The following is a 22937-nucleotide window of genomic DNA, read 5'->3' as shown; positions in this document are numbered from 1 at the left end:
CAAGTTTTTGAGATATAATTTCAAATCATTGTATTATAAACATAATTTCAAGTTTTTGAAACATCATTACATATATCATCATTCTAGCTAGCATGTCTTTTAGATATGAAAGTTAACAAAACTTTTGCATCTTTTAAGATGTGCAAGATAACATGTTTTCTTTTCTTTGCGATGTTCAAGCTAGCAAATTTTTTGAAAAAGAATGTAAGATTTACATCATTTTAGAACATGCAAGCTAGCAAATTTTACATCATTTTAGAGTATGCAAGCTAGCAAGTTTGCTTTTCTTTGTGATGTGCAAACTAGCGTGATTTGCCTCTTCTTGAATTGTGCAAGTTAGCAAATTTTGGTTCTCTTTTGAGATGTGTACACTAGCAATTCTTTCTCCTCCTTTGTCATTGGCAAAAAGTGTTAAATCTCGTATTTTGATGATGAAACTACTTGATATATGTTTATGATTTAATCTGCGTTTTGAGTGACGCAGGATGCTTCGATCAGGATGAGACAATTAAAGTAGGAAAATCATGTTGTGCCAAAGGAACATGTCAGAAGATTGGACGTCGGGCCGGTGGATCGGTCGACATATCGACAGAAGGCTTCGGGCCGTGGACTCGGGCATCGGGCCAAGAAGAGCGGGTATTGTGCCAAGGATATCGGAGTTGCGGAGCCAATTGGTCGATTGGGCAATAGGCCGTAGGAAAGGACGATGTGCCGAAGAATCGGACGAAGCGTCGAGGGACCAATGACATGCCGGACAACTTGGTTAATTGCTTAGGATTAATTGTGTCGATCGAAGTTTTGTTTACATGTGCAGGATTAACTACGATGAAAGTAAGACATGCAGTAGGAGTTGCGCCGGAGTCAAGACAATGATCACGTTGGGAGTTCGAGAGTTCGACGGAAGTTCGGACTGTCGTCGGAGGTTCTGCGGGAACAAATCCGAGAAGTCCATAAGCTTACCAAAGAAGCTCATCGGAACTCGCCAAGTGGATCGTCGCAAGTCCAGGAGTTTGCCGGAAGTCCGCAGGAGCATCACCGAGGGTTCATCGGATGATCGACGGAAGTTCGTCGGAAGAAGCGATTGACGCACCGGAGCAAGTTGCAGTAAACGTCTTAGAAAATATCGTAGTTAGCACAATGATTAAGTTGGAAATGGGAGATGATCCCATTAACCTAATCTTGGGGTAATTGGGCCCCTAAAAAACCCAAATTGGGCCGAATGGATCAACTCATTCGGACCCTGATTGCTGTGGGAGGTGCAACCGCCCAGGCCAGGAGGTAGCACCGCCTAGGCTATGTCTCCGAGCGAGACTGCGCGGTGCAACCGCCCCTGACAGGAGGTAGCACTGCCTGAGCTCGGTCTTCGAGCTCTGGCAGGCGGTGCAACCGCCCCAGTCAGGAGGTGCAACTGCCTGAGCTCAGTCTTCGAGCTCTAGCAGAGAGGTGCAACCGCCCCTGACAGAGGTGGCACAGCCTAGAGGCTCAGTCTTCGAGCTCTGCCAGGCGGTGCAACCGCTCCAGTCAGGAGGTGGAACCGCCTGATCCCGGAATTCCGGGAATTGATAGTTTTGAGCTCCAAATTTGAACTGGGTTGGGGCCTATAAATACCCCACCCATTCAGCACTGAAAGGGCATGAACTTACACCGAAATCTTGATCCTTTCTGTGATTCTTAGAGCTCAAATTGTTGTAAAGGCCAAAAGTTCTTCTCCCTCTGTTCTTCAAAGTTTTGAGTTGTAAAGAGAGGAGAGAAAATTTCTGTAAGGATTGTCTCCTAAGCCCGTCAAAAGGAGTGAAACTGTAAAAGGGTGGTTGGCCTTTGCCTATTGAAGGAAGGCCTCTAGTTGACGTCGATGACCTCGTCGGTGGAGGAAGCCAAAAGTGGAGTAGGTCAAGATTGACCGAACCACTCTAAATCTCGGTTTGCATTTACTTTCAGCATTTTATCTTTACTGTAAACCTCCTAAATAGCTACTGCCTTCTGCGCTTTTACGAACGAGTTTCTAAATTCAGAACTTTTCGAATCTGCATTTAAACGTAAATCGGCTTTTTCGTATGATTATTACATTTTAGTTTACGTTTACGTTTTGATTTCAATCATAACTGCAAACTACCTTCTGCGCATTTATAAAACGTATCTCAAAGTTCAGTATCCTCAAAATTGGCATTTAGACGTAAACCGGTTTTATCGTACGAACGTCGCATTTCAGTTTGCACTTGCATTCTGATTTTTATCATAAACTGCAAACTGCCTTCGTAGATTTACTTTAACGTCATCTCGCTTAATCTTAAGTTAAAGTAATCTTAGAATCCGCTTTTACATCGAAATCGTTTTTATCAAACGAATGCAGCTTTCGATTTTAATAGTGAAAGATTTTCGCTGCACTAATTCACCCCCCCCCCTCTTAGTGCTCTTGATCCTAACAATAACAGCTTAATAGTGTTATATAAACTATAAGTATCATGTTAAAAGATGATAATATTCTTAAAAACTATTTACTTTATGAATATAACAAGCATAGTTTATAAATTGTATGATGACACGATTCTTTGTTCAACTTTTATACATTTCACTTCTTCCATTTTATACATTATTAGATACTACGGAAGTTGCTATATACAATCAAGATTTCAATATATATAAAAAGTGTTAAAATAATATAGCCTTATGCATAAAATTCAATTGACCCTAATCTTTATATTACCTCACTCTTGTGATGAATAATTCATCCATTTACACATTATTTCAATAATACAAAATTTATTTTTTTATGAATAATGAAATGTTAATCCATCACGTTTCGAAGACAACTTCTTATTAGCCTAACGATATTCCTTCTTTTAACGACAATGCAATTTTTTGCACTAGCATATAAAAAGATTGCTCCAACATCATCTTGAGAATTAGAATAGTTGGCTAAAATCTTATTTTAGTAATAATATAGTTTCGCTTGCTTAAGATATTTGGAATAATATACTATCACGCATTATACATGTTTCGATGTTAAAACTTATGATTAACAGCACCAAGTTGACTTCAATGTGGACCATAAAAATAAGTGGTTTATGATAATTTGCCTAGTTTTTTTAATGCCATCAAGATAGCATTTTTTTTAAACTAATTATGTTATATTATTCAACATTTTAGATAATATCATATGATTATTAAAATTTAGATCTTCTTTCAAAATATTTTACTAAACATTGCAATCAAATAGGCAATTATTACGGATGAGATCAGATCTATTGATATTAAACAATTAATCATACCTACCCGTTATAATCCAGTACACCTTATATCTACTTGAGCTAATTTTTTTTAATATCATAAAAAATAAATTTGAATGCATTCTGCATTATCATTATCATAATATGTGATGAATAAAAAATGATAAATTAAAAGTCTCTAATACTATCGATAAAATTGATATGGTTAGATGTCAACCTGAGAAAAAAATGACCCAAATGAAATTATAAATATCAATTTTGAGCGGTTATAGTTTGTCCATAATCATGAAAAGTATTATTATATCAAAAAATGCTCTTTTTTCTATTTCTAGAAATACAAAAAACCAAATTTATAAGAAAATAATTTTTAACATCACTGTTACCACATGAAATCAAGTTATATTATTATGTTGCAGAATTTTTCCAACAAGATAGATATTTTTTTCGATATTATTCAATTATATAGTTTAATTTTGTAAATGTGTAATTCTTGTAATAGGGGTAGATTTTCAATTTCCTTTACAAATGCAAACCAATGTACAATTATATTATTAGCTACTAGGTTTTGATAATGAACAACGTAGTCGCTAGTTAAATGAACAAATTCTCAGTTCAAGTCACTAGTATTTACCAAGTCGAAATATTTTTATAAAAAAAAACTCTCAATACAGTATAAGTTACCTATAATAAAATAATCTTAGAGAATTAGAATTTGCTCATGTTGAAATATAAGTGATTGTCATGTCAAAGTTGGTGAAACAAATATTTAATATATTTTAATAAAAGATCAAATTAGTCATCATAGATTTTGATTATGTTTGACTTTTTATTTCACACCTTTATACAATTAATTATTAAAATTCATCTTTGTTATTTAGCATGAGGGAAACAAATTAACATAAAATGAAAGATTGTTTTTTACAAATATTTATAACTTTGCCATGCTTGTTTAAAATCTTGATAACATCATATTATGAATCTAATTAAAATTTTTTGTACTTCTGATATAAAATAATGAACATACATCTCCAATAAATAAAATTGACAATAATTTCATCCACATTTTGATACTTTTAACTTATATGAAGAGGATCATCAACTTGGTTCATGTATAAGGTAAACTAGATATTATTCAAATCATAACTTCTAAGAGTGAGAATTTTTGCACCATGTTTAGATTTTCAGTAATTACAAGAAACTTGATCGTCAAAAAAATTAATTTGGTTCAATTTTCAAATAAGATTTCTATGTATAGAGTTTAGAACCATACCTCGTGTAATTGATCACAAAAGACCGTAAAGTATTGGATGACTAAACGATTACTAGCCAATTTACAAAAGAGATGCTTATTCCTCTCTCAATTATATTTATGCACTTGAGGATGTGGAATAGATTTTTTCAAATTGCCATAAAATAATCTTAGATTGTTACAAAAAGTATAAGCATTTTGTTAAAAGATGACATTATTTTTATAAAATATTTAATTAATAAATATAACAAGCTTAGTGTATAAGGTCACAATTCTTTATTTATTTATATTAATTTCCCTTCTACCATGAGATATGTTATTGCATACAAAGAAAGTTACAATATACAATAAAGATTTCAGTTTCTAGACGACAATGGTAAGTTTCAAAAAACTAAATCCTTATGCATAACGTTTAATTGATCATAATCTTTAAAGCAACTCACTCTTGTGATGAACAATTCATCCATCAACATATATTACTTCAATATTATAATTTTTTTTTTCAAATAATCAAGTGTTGGCCCATCATGTTTCTAAGACAACTTCTCATTACCCTGATGGTCTTCGTCCTCATAATGACAATGCAATTTTTTCCGGTAGCATCTGATGAGCTTTCCCCAACATAATTTTCAGCAATAGAAGAGTTGGCAAAAATCTTAGGTCAGTAAAAATAATTATTTATTTGTTTATAGTATTTGAAATAACATATGATCCAGCAATATTGTAGTTTTGATATTAAAACTAATGATAAATAATACAAAGTTCTACTAAATGTGGACCATATAGGAAATATGTTACGTTAAGTGTTATCTTCAATTCTTTTCATGCAAATCTAAAAGCTTGTTTCTTGTACTAATTTTGCTATATTCGACAATAGTATTTATTGCTTCGTATGCTTGTTAAAATTTAGATCTTATTTCAAAATATTTTACTAATTGAATTAATTTTGTTCTTTAGCCATTACTATCAAAGAGGCTATTGCTGGAGATTACATCAAATCATTCGATATAAAACCTTTTATCATTCCTCCTCTACATAATCCTATAGTCCCTATACATCTATAGGCTCATTGTCTTAATATCATAAACAATAAACTGTAATGGATTATGCATTGTCATTATTTTACTTTGAGATGAACTAAAAATTATTAAAATACAAGTCTCTCAAATATTATCGATAAAATTGAAATGGTTAAATGTGAGCTTATAGAAAAGATAACCCGAAATTTTAAATATAAACTTTCATCCGTCAAAAGCAATTATCATAACAATCGGTTCTATGTTTTCTTGAAAAGAATGTCGGATATAACTATTACCACATATAATATAGTTAAGTCATTATATTATATAATTGTTCCAATTTAATGTATTGTTTCTCAATATTATATAAATATATAGTCTATTGGCATAAAATGACAATTTGTGAGCACGGGTTAGAGTTCCTATTTCCACTATAAAAGTAGACCAACACACAAAATCCTCACTCTATTATATTATAATATTATTCCATGCTCTTATATTTTAGTAATGAATAACATACATAGTAGTTAAATTAAAAAATTTTAATATCAAGTCACAAGTTGGCAAGGAGTCGAAACATTGCTATAAAAAGAAAGTATAAATACCTTATTAGTTGCCAATCATAAACTATCATGAACCATTAAAATAAACTCATCATGAACTTTAAGTGATTATAATCTTAGAGTAGGCAAAACTAAAGTTTTGTAAAATCTTTATACAATTGTGTCATTTTAAATTTTTATACAATTTTGTCACTTCTTCACTTTTTCACTGGAATAAATATCATGTCATAACAGTTTAATAGTGTTATATAAACTATAAGTATCATGTTAAAAGATGATAATATTCTTAAAAAATATTTACTTTATGAATATAACAAGCATAGTTTATAAATTGTATGATGACATGATTCTTTGTTCAACTTTTATAGATTTCACTTCTTCCATTTTATACATTATTAGGTACTACGGAAGTTGCAATATACAATGAAGATTTCAGTTTTTATAAAAAGTGTTAAAATAATATAGCCTTATGCATAAAATTCAATTTACCCGAATCTTTATATTACCTCACTCTTGTGATGAATAATTCATCCATTTACACATTACTTCAATAATACAAAATTTATTTTTTTATGAATAATGAAATGTTAATCCATCACGTTTCGAAGACAACTTCTTATTAGCCTAACAATCTTCCTTCTTTTAATGACAATGCAATTTTTTGCACTAGCATATAAAAAGATTGCTCCAACATCATCTTGAGAATTAGAATTGTTGGCTAAAATCTTATATTAGTAATAATATAGTTTCTCTTGCTTAAGATATTTGGAATAATATACAATCACGCATTATACATTTTTCGATGTTAAAACTTATGATTAACTGCACCAAGTTGACTTAAATGTGGACCTTAAAAATAAGTGGTTTGCGATTATTTGACTAGTTTTTTTAATGCCATTAAGATAGCTTTTTTTAAAAACTAATTATGCTATATTATTCAACATTTTAGATAATATCATATGATTATTAAAATTTAGATCTTCTTTCAAAATATTTTAGTAAACATTGCAATCAAAGAGGCAATTATTACGGATGAGATCAGATCTATTGATATTAAACAATTAATCATATATACCCATTATAATCCAGAACACCTTATATCTACTTGAGCTAATTTCTTCTAATATCATAAAAAATAAATTTGAATGCATTCTGCATTATCATTATCATAATATGTGATGAATAAAAAATAATAAAATAAAAGTCTCTAATACTATCGATAAAATTGATATGGTTAGATGTCAACCTGAGAAAAAAATGACCCAAATAAAATTATAAATATCAATTTTGAGCGGTTATAGTTTGTCCATAATCATGACAAGTATTATTTTATCGAAGAATGCTCTTTTTCTATTTCTAGAAATACAAACAACCAAGTTTATACGAAAATAATTTTTAACATCATTGTTACCACATGAAATCAAGTTATATTATTATGTTGCAGAATTTTTCCAACAAGATAGATATTTTTTTCGATATTATTCAATTATATAGTTTATTTTTGTAAATGTGTAATTCTTGTAATAGGGGTAGATTTTCAATTTCCTTTACAAATGCAAACCAATGTACAATTATATTACTAGCTACTAGGTTTTGATAATGAACAATGTAGTCGCTAGTCAAATGAACAAATTCTCAGTTCAAGTCACTAGTATTTACCAAGTCGAAACATTTCTATAAAAAGAAACTCTCAATACAGTATAAGTTACCTATAATAAAATAATCTTAGAGAATTAGAATTTGCTCATGTTGAAATATAAGTGATTGTCATGTCAAAGTTGGTGAAACAAATATTTAATATATTTTAATAAAAGATCAAATTAGTCATCATAGATTTTGATTATGTTTGACTTTTTATTTCACACCTTTATACAATTAATTATTAAAATTAATCTTTGTTATTTAGCATGAGGGAAACAAATTAACATAAAATGAAAGATTGTTTTTTACAAATATTTATAACTTTGCCATGCTTGTTTAAAATCTTGATAACATCATATTATGAATCTAATTAAAATTTTTTGTACTTCTGATATAAAATAATGAACATACATCTCCAATAAATAAAATTGACAATAATTTCATCCACATTTTGATACTTTTAACTTATATAAAGAGGATCATCAACTTGGTTCATGTATAAGGTAAACTAGATATTATTCAAATCATAACTTCTAAGATTGAGAATTTTTGCACCATGTTTAGATTTTCAGTAATTACAAGAAACTTGATCGTCAAAAAAATTAAATTGGTTCAATTTTCAAATAAGATTTCTATGTGTAGAGTTTAGAACCATGCCTCGTGTAATTGATTACAAAAGAGCATAAAGTATTGGATGACTAAAGGATTACTAGCCAATTTACAAAAGAGATGCTTATTTCTCTCTCAATTATATTTATGCACTTGAGGATGTGGAATAGATTTTTTTCAAATTACCATACAATAATCTTAGATTGTTACATAAAGTATAAGCATTATGTTAAAAGATGACATGATTTTTATAAAATATTTAATTAATCAATATAACAAGCATAGTGTATAAGGTTACAATTCTTTATTTAATTTATATTAATTTCCCTTCTACCATGAGATATATTATTGCATACAAATAAAGTTATAATATATAATAAAGATTTCAGTTTCTAGACGACAATGGTCAGTTTCAAAAAACTAAATCCTTATGCATAACGTTTAATTGATCATAATCTTTAAAGCAACTCACTCTTGTGATGAACAATTCATCCATCAACATATATTACTTCAATATTATAATTTTTTTTTTACAAATAATCAAGTGTTGGCCCATAATGTTTCTAAGACAACTTCTCATTACCCTGATGGTCTTCGTCCTCATAATGACAATGCAATTTTTTCCAGTAGCATCTGATGAGCTTACTCCAACATCATCTTCAGCAATAGAAGAGTTGGCAAAAATCTTAAGTCAGTAATAATAATTATTTATTTGTTTATAGTATTTGAAATAACATATGATCCAGTAATATTGTAGTTTTGATATTAAAACTAATGATAAATAATACAAAGTTCTACTAAATATGTACCATATAGGAAATATGTTACGTGAAGTGTTATCTTCAATTCTTTTCATGCAAATCTAGAAGCTTGTTTCTTTTACTAATTTTGCTATATTCGACAATAGTTTTTATTGCTTCGTATGCTTGTTAAAATTTAAATCTTATTTCAAAATATTTTACTAATTGAATTAATTTTGTTCTTTAGCCATTGCTATCAAAGAGGCTATTGTTGGAGATGACATCAAATCATTCGATATAAAACCTTTTATCATTCCTCCTCTACATAATCCTGTAGTCCCTATACATCTATAGACTTATTGTCTTAATATCATAAACAATAAACTGTAATGAATTATGCGTTGTCATTATTTTACTTCGAGATGAAATAAAAATTATTAAAACACAAGTCACTCAAATATTATCGATAAAATTGAAATGGTTAAATGTGAGTTTATAGAAAAGATAACTCGAAATTTTAAATTTAAACTTTCATCTGTCAAAAGCAATTATCATAACAATCGGTTCTATATTTTCTTTAAAAGAATGTCGAATATAACTATTACCACATATAATATAGTTATGTCATTATATTTTATAATTGTTCCAATATAATGTATTGTTTCTCATTATTATAAAAATATATAGTCTATTGGCATAAATTGATAATTTGTGAGCGCGGGTTAGAGTTCCTATTTCCACTACAAAACTAGACTAACACACAAAATTCTCACTCCATTATATTATAATATTATTCTATGCTCTTATATTTTAGTAATGAATAACTTACATAGCAGTTAAATTAAAAAAATTTAATTTCAAGTCACAAGTTGGCAATGAGTCGAAACATTGCTATAAAAAGAAAGTATAAATACCTTATTAGTTGCTAATGATAAACTATAATGAACCATTAAAATAAACTCATCCTGAACTTTAAGTAATTACAATCTTAGAGTAGGCAAAACAAAAGTTTTGTAAAATCTTTATACAATTGTGTCATTTTAGATTTTTATACAATTTTGTCACTTCTTCACTTCTTCACTGGAATAAATATCATGTCATAACAGCTTAATAGTGTTATATAAACTATAAGTATCATGTTAAAAGATGATAATATTCTTAAAAAATATTTACTTTATGAATATAACAAGCATAGTTTATAAATTGTATGATGACACGATTCATTGTTCAACTTTTATACATTTCACTTCTTCCATTTTATACATTATTAGATACTACGGAAGTTGCTATATACAATAAAGATTTCAGTTTATATAAAAAGTGTTAAAATAATATAGCCTTATGCATAAAATTCAATTTACCCTAATCTTTATATTACCTCACTCTTGTGATGAATAATTCATCCATTTACACATTACTTCAAAAATACAAAATTTATTTTTTTATGAATAATGAAATGTTAATCCATCACGTTTCGAAGACAACTTCTGATTAGACAAACGATCTTCCTTCTTTTAACGACAATGCGATTTTTTGCAATAGCATATAAAAAGATTGCTCGAACATCATCTTGATAATTATAATAGTTGGCTAAAATCTTATATTAGTAATAATATAGTTTCTCTTGCTTAAGATATTTGGAATAATATACGATCACGCATTATACATGTTTCGATGTGGACCATAAAAATAGCACCTAGTATAAGCATTATGATTAATAGCACCAAGTTGACTTCTATGTGGACCATAAAAATAAGTGGTTTGTGATAATTTGTCTAGTTTTTCTAATGGCATCAAGATAGCTTTTTTTTAAAACTAATTATGATATATTATTCAACATTTTAGATAATATCATATGATTATTAAAATTTAGATCTTCTTTCAAAATATTTTACTAAACATTGCAATCAAAGAGACAATTATTACGGATGAGATCAGATCTATTGATATTAAACAATTAATCATACCTACCCGTTATAATCCAGTACACCTTATATCTACTTGAGCTAATTTTTTCTAATATCATAAAAAATAAATTTGAATGCATTCTGCATTATCATTATCATAATATGTGATGAATAAAAAATGATAAAATAAAAGTCTCTAATACTATCGATAAAATTAATATGGTTAGATGTCAACCTGAGAAAAAACTAACCCAAATGAAATTATAAATATCAATTTTTAGCGGTTATAGTTTGTCCATAATCATGACAAGTATTATTATATCGAAGAATGCTTTTTTTCTATTTCTAGAAATACAAACAACCAAATTTATAAGAAAAGAATTTTTAACATCACTGTTACTACATGAAATCAAGTTATATTATTATGTTGTAGAATTTTTCCAACAAGATAGATATTTTTTTCGAAATTATTCAATTATATAGTTTATTTTTGTAAATGTGTAATTCTTGTAATAGGGGTAGATTTTCAATTTCCTTTATAAATGCAAACCAATGTACAATTATATTATTAGCTACTAGGTTTTGATAATGAACAACGTAGTCGCTAGTTAAATGAACAAATTCTCAGTTCAAGTCACTAGTATTTACCAAGTCGAAACATTTCTATAAAATGAAACTCTCAATACAGTATAAGTTACCTATAATAAAATAATCTTAGAGCATTAGAATTTGCTCATCTTGAAATTTAAGTGATTGTCATGTCAAAGTTGACGAAACAAATATTTAATATATTTTAATAAAAGATCAAATTAGTCATCATAGATTTTGATTATGTTTGACTTTTTATTTCACACCTTTATACAATTAATTAATAAAATTCATCTTTATTATTTAGCATGAGGGAAACAAATTAACATAAAATGAAAGATTGTTTTTTACAAATATTTATAACTTTGCCATGCTTGTTTAAAATCATGATAACATCATATTATGACTCAAATTAAAATTTTTTGTGCTTCTGATATAAAATAATGAACAAACATCTCCAATAAATAAAATTGACAATAATTTCATCCACATTTTGATACTTTTAACTTATACGAAGAGGATCATCAACTTGGTTCATGTATAAGGTAAACTAGATATTATACAAACGTTAACTTCTAAGAGTGAGAATTTTTGCACCATATTTAGATTTTCAGTAATTACAAAAAAGTTGATCCTCAAAAAAATTAAATAGGTTCAATTTTCAAATAAGATTTCTATGTGTAGAGTTTAGAACCATGCCTCGTGTAATTGATCACAAAAGAGCGTAAAGTATTGGATGACTAAAGGATTACTAGCCAATTTACAAAAGAGATGCTTATTCCTCTCTCAATTATATTTATGCACTTGAGGATGTGGAATAGATTTTTTTCAAATTATCATACAATAATCTTAGATTATTACATAAAGTATAAGCATTATGTTAAAAGATGACATTATTTTTATAAAATATTTAATTAATGAATATAAAAAGCATAGTGTATAAGGTCACAATTCTTTATTTAATTTATATTAATTTCCCTTCTACCATGAGATATGTTATTGCATACATAGAAAGTTACAATATACAATAAAGATTTCAGTTTCTAGACGAAAATGGTCAGTTTCAAAAAACTAAATCCTTATGCATAACGTTTAATTGATCATAATCTTTAAAGCAACTCACTCTTGTGATGAACAATTCATCCATCAACATATATTACTTCAATATTATAATTTTTTTTTTACAAATAATCAAGTGTTGGCCCATCATGTTTCTAAGACAACTTCTCATTACCCTGATGGTCTTCGTCCTCATAATGACAATGCAATTTTTTCCGGTAGCATCTGATGAACTTGCTCCAACATCATCTTCAGCAATAGAAGAGTTGGCAAAAATCTTAGGTCAGTAATAATAATTATTTATTTGTTTATAGTATTTGAAATAATATATGATCCAGCAATATTGTAGTTTTGATATTAAAACTAATGATAAATAATACAAAGTTCTACTAAATGTGGACCATATAGGAAATATGTTACGTGAAGTGTTATCTTCAATTCTTTTCATGCAAATCTAAAGGCTTGTTTCTTTTACTAATTTTGCTATATTCGACAATAGTTTTTATTGCTTCGTATGTTTGTTAAAATTTAGATCTTATTTTAAAATATTTTACTAATTGAATTAATTTTATTCTTTAGCCATTGCCATCAAAGAGGCTATTGCTGGAGATGACATCAAATCATTCGATATAAAACCTTTTATCATTCCTCCTCTACATAATCCTGTAGTCCCTATACATCTATAGGCTCATTGTCTTAATATCGTAAACAATAAACTGTAATGCATTATGCGTTGTCATTATTTTACTTCGAGATGAACTAAAAATTATTAAAATATAAGTCACTCAAATATTATCCATAAAATTGAAATGGTTAAATGTGAGCTTATAGAAAAGATAACTCGAAATTTTAAATATAAACTTTCATCCGTCAAAAGCAGTTATCGGAACAATCGAATCTATGTTTTCTTGAAAAGAATGTCGGATATAACTACTACCACATATAATATAGTTATGTCGTTATATTATATAATTCTTCCAATATAATGTATTATTTCTCAATATTATATAAATATATAGTCTATTGGCATAAATTGACAATTTGTGAGCGCGGGTTAGAGTTCCTATTTCCACTACAAAAGTAGACCAACACACAAAATCCTCACTCCATTGTATTATAATATTATTCTATGCTCTTATATTTTAGTAATGAATAACTTACATATCAATTAAATTAAAAACTTTTAATTTTAAGTCACAAGTTGGCAATGAGTCGAAACATTGCTATAAAAAGAAAGTATAAATACCTTATTAGTTGCCAATGATAAACTATCATGAACCATTAAAATAAACTCATCCTGAACTTTAAGTGATTATAATCTTAGAGTAGGCAAAACTAAAGTTTTGTAAAATCTTTTTACAATTGTGTCATTTTAGATTTTTATACAATTTTGTCACTTCTTCACTTCTTCACTGGAATAAATATCATGTCATAACAGCTTAATAGTGTTATATAAACTATAACTATCATGTTAAAAGATGATAATATTCTTAAAAACTATTTACTTTATGAATTTAACAAGCATAGTTTATAAATTGTATGATGACACAATTCTTTGTTCAACTTTTATACATTTCACTTCTTCCATTTTATACATTATTAGATACTACGGAAGTTGCTATATACAATCAAGATTTCAATATATATAAAAAGTGTTAAAATAATATAGCCTTATGCATAAAATTCAATTGACCCTAATCTTTATATTACATCACTCTTGTGATGAATAATTCATCCATTTACACATTACTTCAATAATACAAAATTTATTTTTTTATGAATAATGAAATGTTAATCCATCACGTTTCGAAGACAACTTCTTATTAGCCTAACGATCTTCCTTCTTTTAACGACAATGTAATTTTTTGCACTAGCATATAAAAAGATTGCTCCAACATCATCTTGAGAATTAGAATAGTTAGCTAAAATCTTATATTAGTAATAATATAGTTTCTCTTGCTTAAGATATTTGGAATAATATACGATCACGCATTATACATGCTAGTCATAAGTGCCCAGCAAGCCAATCACGTGAGTGATGGCACGTGTGACTTGATACAGAATCTTTTTGCTTATTATATTTTGGCGTATATCACTTTATAACTATTGCATAAATGCATATATATTGTGATGTCCTTGGATTTGTGCAATGGGAATCGGATCGTGATGAGATCACGATAATGAGATCGATTCACCTTTAAACACATATCCTAAATAATCCCGGTCATAGGTTACTCGAGAGGGACATCGTGATAACCGGATAGACTGGTGTGCTGTATACCCGTCCATATGATGGATGCAGTTAGTCTCATAGCTGCTCGTGTAGGGACACTAGGGATACAGTACAGGTGCTCATTGGAGAATGAGTTCACTGATTGATCCGCTTACGGAATGCTGGATGGTTGATGATGCCTTATTGTCAGACAACGATTCCGTAGTCCTAGTGGTGTATCTGGTTCTTAGACTTGAGACACCAAGGATGTCCTGTATGAGTGCTCCACTCTTTGATACCAGACTTATAGGTTTGGCTGTTCCCAGATCTAGTACAGCTGGTCATTGGGAGTGGTAGTCGACCTTACGAGGGCTATTGAGTGTCGATAGAGGATCATCCACTCTCGGTATCATGAGAGGAATATCCCATGTGTTCTTGCTCAGACAAATCCCTGGCCAGGGTCATTCGGGTTGAGAGAGAAAGAGATCTCCGGGAGAATCCGATTAGAGCGAGACTCGAGTAGAAACCGTATGGGTCTGACAGCACCATGCTCGATATACGGTCTCTGGGATATTAGATGGATGAGGGACTATAGGTACATGGTAACTGAGGACAGACAGGTCCAATGGATTGGATTCCCCTGTATCGTCTGGGGACTACGGCGTAGTGGCCTAGTACTTCCGTAGTCGATGAGTCGAGTGAATTATTACAGAGATAATAATTCACTTAGTTAGAAGGAGTTCTGACAGGTATGACTCACGGCCAGCTCGATATTGGGCCTAGAGGGTCACACACATATGGTAGGCATTGCAATGAGTAGAGGTTCGGATATGAGATATCCGACGGAGCCCTTGTCTTATTGGATGCAGATCCAATACCCACTAGGGAAAGGACCCATTAGGGTTTTGACACGGGATCTCTATAAATAGGAGGGATTCACAGCCTCATAGGCTAGAGTCTTTGCTTGCCCTTCCTATTCTCCTCTCCCTCTCCACCTCAGAGTAGGCCTGGAGTTTTGAGGAGCGTCGTCGCAACCCTGCTGTGTGGATCACCGCTAGAGAGGAGGACGCTTGACCTCCTTCACCCTCTCCTAAGGATCTGCAAGGAAACAGGGATATACGATCTCCCTAGGTAACACAATCTCTATACGCAGTTTTGTGTTTTTGCGGATTTTGCGCACCAATCTTCGCACGACGATGAACATCTTTTTGGGAATCGGGGATTTTTGTTTTCTTGTTCTTCCGCTGCGCATATGATGTCGCCCCCCCCTATGATTTCCCAACAGTGGTATCAGAGCCAGGTTGTTCGTGCGAATGATTGGTTTTTGAACTGCGTGTGTTGTGTTTAGGAAGAATATTGACGTCAAAATCGTTGACGCAAAAGCAAGGAAGGGCAACAACAGTTGCTGCCCTCGATCTGCATGCCTGCAGCAGCCGGCCGGCGGTCTGCTTGCAGCAGGCTTGCGGCCGGCTGGGCTGGGAGCCCGCTCGGTAGAAGCGCCTGCGGCCACTGAGCCCGCGGGCAGAGGCGCGCGGGGCAGCAGCGCGGGCTGAGGCACCGCAGGGCAGCGGCGCCTGTGGCCGCTGCTCCCACGGGCAAAAACCCCACAGGGGCGGCCGCCAGCGAGACAGCACCACCTGCGGGCGCTGACTCGCGGGCAGAACCGCCCGCGAAGGCGGCGGCGCCCACCTGCAGCGGCAGCGACCCCAGCGGGCGTGCCGCCTGCAGGCGAGGGCAATGCCCTCGCCCTCGCCGCACAGGCCGCCGCCGGCAGGGTGGCGGCGGCGGCAGCAGCGAAAAGGGGAAAGGGTATTAGGGTTTTCTGCGCAAAAGACAGTTTTGCCCCTCGGAATTTGAGAAATTCCAGTTTCTGTCTTTTGTCCAAATTACGAAAATACCCTTAGGAATTGAGAAATTCCCTATATATCCCTGATTTCAGAAAATATTAATTAATTAAAAGGTTTAGTTGATTATTAATTTTATTATTATCTAGTAGTCCTACATGATGATGATTATTTATACATGTGATGTATGATGAGTGGACGGATGATCATGGACCGTGTGATGTGTGTACTTGTGATTATTATTATTGAGGTCTGCGAACCTCCATTATATTTCTCGTTTATTGTCGGGCCTGCGTGCCTATGATTAAGTTGTAATCACATGAGGAGGCGCAGCGGGAGTGTGGAAGCCATAGCGGGACCCACGAGACGGACGATCGTGATGCATGGAGATGCATCAAGATGTCGACGGAACCGACGAGGACGAGATGGACGATCACAAGGCATGGAGATGCACCGTTGCACACATAGATCTTGATGTGAGTGATTAGGCCTACTGGCTCGGGCCTAATCATATTAGGTTGTGGTCCATGATCATCTGGTGTGATTGCTTATACACATACTAGATATGTATATATATTTGCATGCGATGTAGATATATATTAAATATGTATATGTGTGACATGTCATATTAGGAGACCAAATCATAGAAACATCTCTCGATAATATTAAGTCGGTAAACGTGAGGCAATTAGATTGACCCACGTGGCCTTCCATCGTTATGAGTAGGAACCGAATCCCGGTGTAGGTTGAGTTGGTCGAGTCCCTCGAGACTCACCTATATCGCGATTCGCTATCTTGCTTACGACATAGAGATGTCACCGGTGACCTGAGGGCATGATATGCTTGGTCGAGTCCCTCGAGGGTATATCATCAAATCAGACTCATCTTGTAACGAAGGTGTTGACTTAACCGAGCATCATGGTTGGTCGAGTCCCTCGAGGCCATGGTGATTCGGAGGCCGAACAGGATGGGAATCACAAGGAGTTGTGATCGGCAAGAGTTGTCTACCTTTTAGGCTTAGTGTGATTGGTCGAGTCCCTCGAGGTTACACTAAGACGCTGATTGGATCCTGATCCCCACTAGAAGTCTGTCGGAGACTTCCGTTTCACGTGCTGAGGGTGTCGCGTGACTCGTTAGTAAAATAGTGGGAGAATATTAAGATAGAAGTCCATATCTTGATAGTTTATTTCTTGCAAAATCTGCATGTTATTCATTTTTGCTACATCTTTATTTTCAGAAAATGTCGCTTTCAAATCCCTTACGTGGCATACTTGATGTCAACCGCCTCACTGGTCCAAATTATACGGATTGGCTCCGTAACTTGAGAATTGTTCTCACAGCGGAGAAAATCGTGTACGTCCTTGATACAGTGATGCCTACGCCCGAAGAAGGGGCAAGCGAGGATGAGATCGCTCGCTACGTGAAGTACATTGATGACTCCACTCTTGCTCAGTGCTATATGTTGGGCTCTATGACTCCAGAGTTACAGAGACAACATGAAAAGATGGATGCCAGATCCATTCTCCTACATATCCGTAAATTGTTTGAGGAACAGGGAAGGACTCAACGATATGAGATATCCAAGAGCCTTTTCCGCGCTAGGATGACTGAGGGGACACCGGTTCAGAACCATGTCCTAAAGATGATTGAGTGGATAGAGAAACTCACAGGTCTAGGAATGGTCCTAGAGGATAACTTGTGTGTGGACATTGTGCTTCAGTCCCTACCAGATTCCTTTTCACAGTTCATAATGAACTTTAATATGAACAAGCTTGAGGTGACTCTCCCAGAGCTCCTCAATATGTTGAGGGAGGCAGAGAGTACTATTAAGAAAGAGAAGCCAGTTCTCTACACTGGTGAGACCAGAAAGAAAAGGAAAGCAGAAAGGTCCCTTAAGAAGGGAAAGGGCAAGGGCAAACAAGGTAAAGCAAAGGTTGCTAAGAAAGACCCAACAAAGGACAAAGGCCAGTGCTTCCACTGTGGTAAAGATGGGCACTGGAAGAGAAACTGCAAAGAGTACCTTGTAGAAAGGGCGAAACAAAAGCTTGATGAAGCTTCAGGTACATTCATGATCAGTCTCCATTTGTCAGACTCTTATGATAACACATGGGTATTAGATACCGGTAGTGCTTATCATATATGTAATTCGTTGCAGGTTCTGGCAAGGCCTAGGAGACTAGAGAGAGGCGAGATGGACCTCAAGATGGGTAATGGAGCAAAAGTTGCTGTATTAGCTGTTGGCGAGGTCGCCCTACATCTGCCTAGTGGAGCTTTTATTGCATTAGATGCATGTTATTTTGTTCCTTCTATTATCAAAAACATTATCTCCATTTCATGTTTAACAGTTAGTGGATATAAATTTGTTTTTGAGAACAATGGTTGTTCGATATTATTAGATGATAAGATCATCACGAAAGGAACATTGCATAATGGTTTATTTATGTTAGACACCACTCCACATATCATGAATATAAATGTGTCCAAAAGGAAACGAGATGAGTTGAACAGTGCATACCTGTGGCATTGTAGGCTAGGTCACATCCATGAAAGAAGGATTCAAAAGTTGCTAAATGATGGATATCTAGATCCATTCGACTATGTGTCATATGCAACTTGTGAGCCTTGCATTCGTGGAAAACTGACCAACTCTCCATTTAGTGGAACTGGAGAGAGAGCCACTGAGTTGTTGGAACTCATACATAGTGATGTATGTGGACCCATGTCAACTCATGCCATTGGAGGTTACTCCTACTTCATTACATTTACTGATGATTTCTCAAGGTATGGATATGTGTACTTAATGAAGTACAAGTCCGAGGCCTTTGAGAAATTCAGAGAGTATAAGAATGAGGTGGAGAACCAGACTGGAAAGAGTATCAAAACTCTTCGATCAGATCGAGGAGGTGAGTACTTAAGTACAGAGTTTACTCACTTCCTCAAGGACCATGGGATATTATCCCAATGGACACCTCCTTATACACCTCAGCTCAATGGTGTCTCTGAAAGGAGAAATCGTACATTATTAGATATGGTACGGTCCATGATGAGTTTCGCTGACCTACCCATCTCATTCTGGGGATATGCCCTAGAAACCGCAGCTTACCTTCTGAACAGAGTTCCAACTAAGTCGGTGGTGTCTACACCATATGAGATATGGAAAGGGAAGAAGCCTGATCTTAAAGTAGTTAAGATTTGGGGCTGCTCTGCCCATGTTAAAAGACACAACCCCGATAAGTTAGAATCAAGGACAGGGCGATGTAAATTTGTGGGATACCCCAAGGAAACTTGTGGGTATTACTTCTATCATCTCGAGGACCAAAAGGTCTTTGTAGCTAAGAGAGCAGTGTTCCTTGAGAAGGAACACATTCTTGACGGAGACAGTGGGAGAATGATAGAATTGAGCGAGGTTGGAGAACCAAGCTCAAGCACCACTCTACAGCCCGAGTCTGTTCAGGTATCTAATACACAAGTTTCAACTTTACGCAGGTCTGATAGAGTATCCCATCCTCCTGAGGGATATGTGGGACATATTAGAGCAGAGGATGTAGAGGATATTGATCCTCAGACCTACGAGGAGGCTATTATGAGTATAGACTCCGGGAAGTGGAAATAAGCCATGAATTCTGAGATGGATTCTATGTACTCCAATAAGGTTTGGAACCTAGTTGATGCACCCGAAGGTATTGTACCCATCGGTTGCAAGTGGATCTTTAAGAAAAAGATCGGAGTAGATGGAAAGGTAGAGACCTATAAAGCAAGGCTAGTGGCTAAGGGGTATCGTCAAAGGCAAGGTGTTGACTACGACGAAACTTTCTCACCCGTAGCAATGCTAAAATCCATCAGAATTCTATTGGCTATTGCAGCACACTATGATTATGAGATCTGGTAGATGGATGTGAAAACTGCATTCCTCAACGGGAACCTGGAGGAGGAGGTGTATATGATGCAACCTGAGGGATTCGTGTCCAAGAACTGCCCAGATAAGGTGTGTAGGTTGCTTAGATCCATTTATGGACTAAAGCAAGCTTCCCGAAGTTGGAACATAAGATTTGATGAGGCAATCAGATCTTATGACTTCGTTAAGAACGAAGATGAGCCTTGTGTATACAGAAAGGTAAGTGGGAGCGCTATTAGCTTTTTGGTGTTATATGTGGATGACATCCTCATCATTGGGAATGACATAGGAATGCTATCCACAATAAAGGCTTGGTTATCTAGACACTTCTCCATGAAGGACTTAGGAGAAGCATCTTATATCTTGGGGATTAGAATCTATAGAGATAGATCCAAAAGGATGCTTGGCTTGTCCCAGTCCAGGTACATAGAAACTATTGTCAAAAGGTTTGGCATGGAAAATTCCAAAAGAGGTCTCATACCGATGAGACATGGGATATCGCTTTCTACGAGTATGTCCCCAAAGACTCCAGAAGAAAGGGCGAACATGGATATGATACCTTATGCCTCAGCAATAGGGTCTATCATATATGTCATGCTATGTACTAGGCCTGATATAGCGCATGCTCTGAGTGTCACGAGCAGGTATCAGGCGGATCCAGGCTTGGAGCACTGGAAAGCAGTAAAGTGTATCCTTAAGTACTTGAGAAGGACTAAGGATCTTTTACTAGTATATGGAGGTAATAGCCTTAAGGTTGAAGGCTACACTGACTCAAGTTTTCAGTCTGATGTCGATGATAGCAAGTCGAATTCAGGGTATGTGTACACCTTGAATGGAGGAGCAGTGTGCTGGAAGAGTTCCAAGCAAGATACCACTGCTGACTCGACCACAGAGGCGGAGTACATTGCTGCATCAGATGCAGCAAAGGAGGGAGTCTGGTTGAAGAAGTTCATCACAGATTTGGGAGTCGTGCCGGATAGTGAGGAGCCGATTTCCCTATATTGCGACAACAACGGGGCAATTGCTCAAGCGAAGGAACCTAGGTCTCATCAGAAATCTAAGCATGTTCTGAGGAGGTTCCACCTTATCAGAGAGATCGTGACCCGAGGAGATGTAGCAGTGGAAAGAGTTCCATCCGAAGATAACATTGCAGATCCACTAACAAAGCCATTGTCTCAGATTGTCTTTGAGCGTCACAGGGGTCTGATGGGGATCAGACACATAGGTGATTGGCTTTAGGTCAAGTGGGAGATTGCTAGTCATAAGTGCCCAGCAAGCCAATCACGTGAGTGATGGCACGTGTGACTTGATACAGAATCTTTTTGCTTATTATATTTTGGCGTATATCACTTTATAACTATTGCATAAATGCATATATATTGTGATGTCCTTGGATTTGTGCAATGGGAATCGGATCGTGATGAGATCACGATAATGAGATCGATTCACCTTTAAACACATATCCTAAATAATCCCGGTCATAGGTTACTCGAGAGGGACATCGTGATAACCGGATAGACTGGTGTGCTGTATACCCGTCCATATGATGGATGCAGCTGGTCTCATAGCTGCTCGTGTAGGGACACTAGGGATACAGTACAGGTGCTCATTGGAGAATGAGTTCACTGATTGATCCGCTTACGGAATGCTGGATGGTTGATGATGTCTTATTGTCAGACAACGATTCCGTAGTCCTAGTGGTGTATCTGGTTCTTAGACTTGAGACACCAAGGATGTCCTGTATGAGTGCTCCACTCTTTGATACCAGACTTATAGGTTTGGCTGTTCCCAGATCTAGTACAGCTGGTCATTGGGAGTGGTAGTCGACCTTACGAGGGCTATTGAGTGTCGATAGAGGATCATCCACTCTCGGTATCATGAGAGGAATATCCCATGTGTTCTTGCTCAGACAAATCCCTGGCCAGGGTCATTCGGGTTGAGAGAGAAAGAGATCTCCGGGAGAATCCGATTAGAGCGAGACTCGAGTAGAAACCGTATGGGTCTGACAGCACCATGCTCGATATACGGTCTCTGGGATATTAGATGGATGAGGGACTATAGGTACATGGTAACTGAGGACAGACAGGTCCAATGGATTGGATTCCCCTGTATCGTTTGGGGACTACGGCGTAGTGGCCTAGTACTTCCGTAGTCGATGAGTCGAGTGAATTATTACAGAGATAATAATTCACTTAGTTAGAAGGAGTTCTGACAGGTATGACTCACGGCCAGCTCGATATTGGGCCTAGAGGGTCACACACATATGGTAGGCATTGCGATGAGTAGAGGTTCGGATATGAGATATCCGACGGAGCCCTTGTCTTATTGGATGCAGATCCAATACCCACTAGGGAAAGGACCCATTAGGGTTTTGACACGGGATC

The sequence above is a fragment of the Musa acuminata genome, chromosome BXJ3-1, assembly GCF_036884655.1.
Source record: "Musa acuminata AAA Group cultivar baxijiao chromosome BXJ3-1, Cavendish_Baxijiao_AAA, whole genome shotgun sequence".
NCBI lineage: Eukaryota > Viridiplantae > Streptophyta > Magnoliopsida > Zingiberales > Musaceae > Musa > Musa acuminata.
This window is presented reverse-complemented; position numbering follows the sequence as displayed.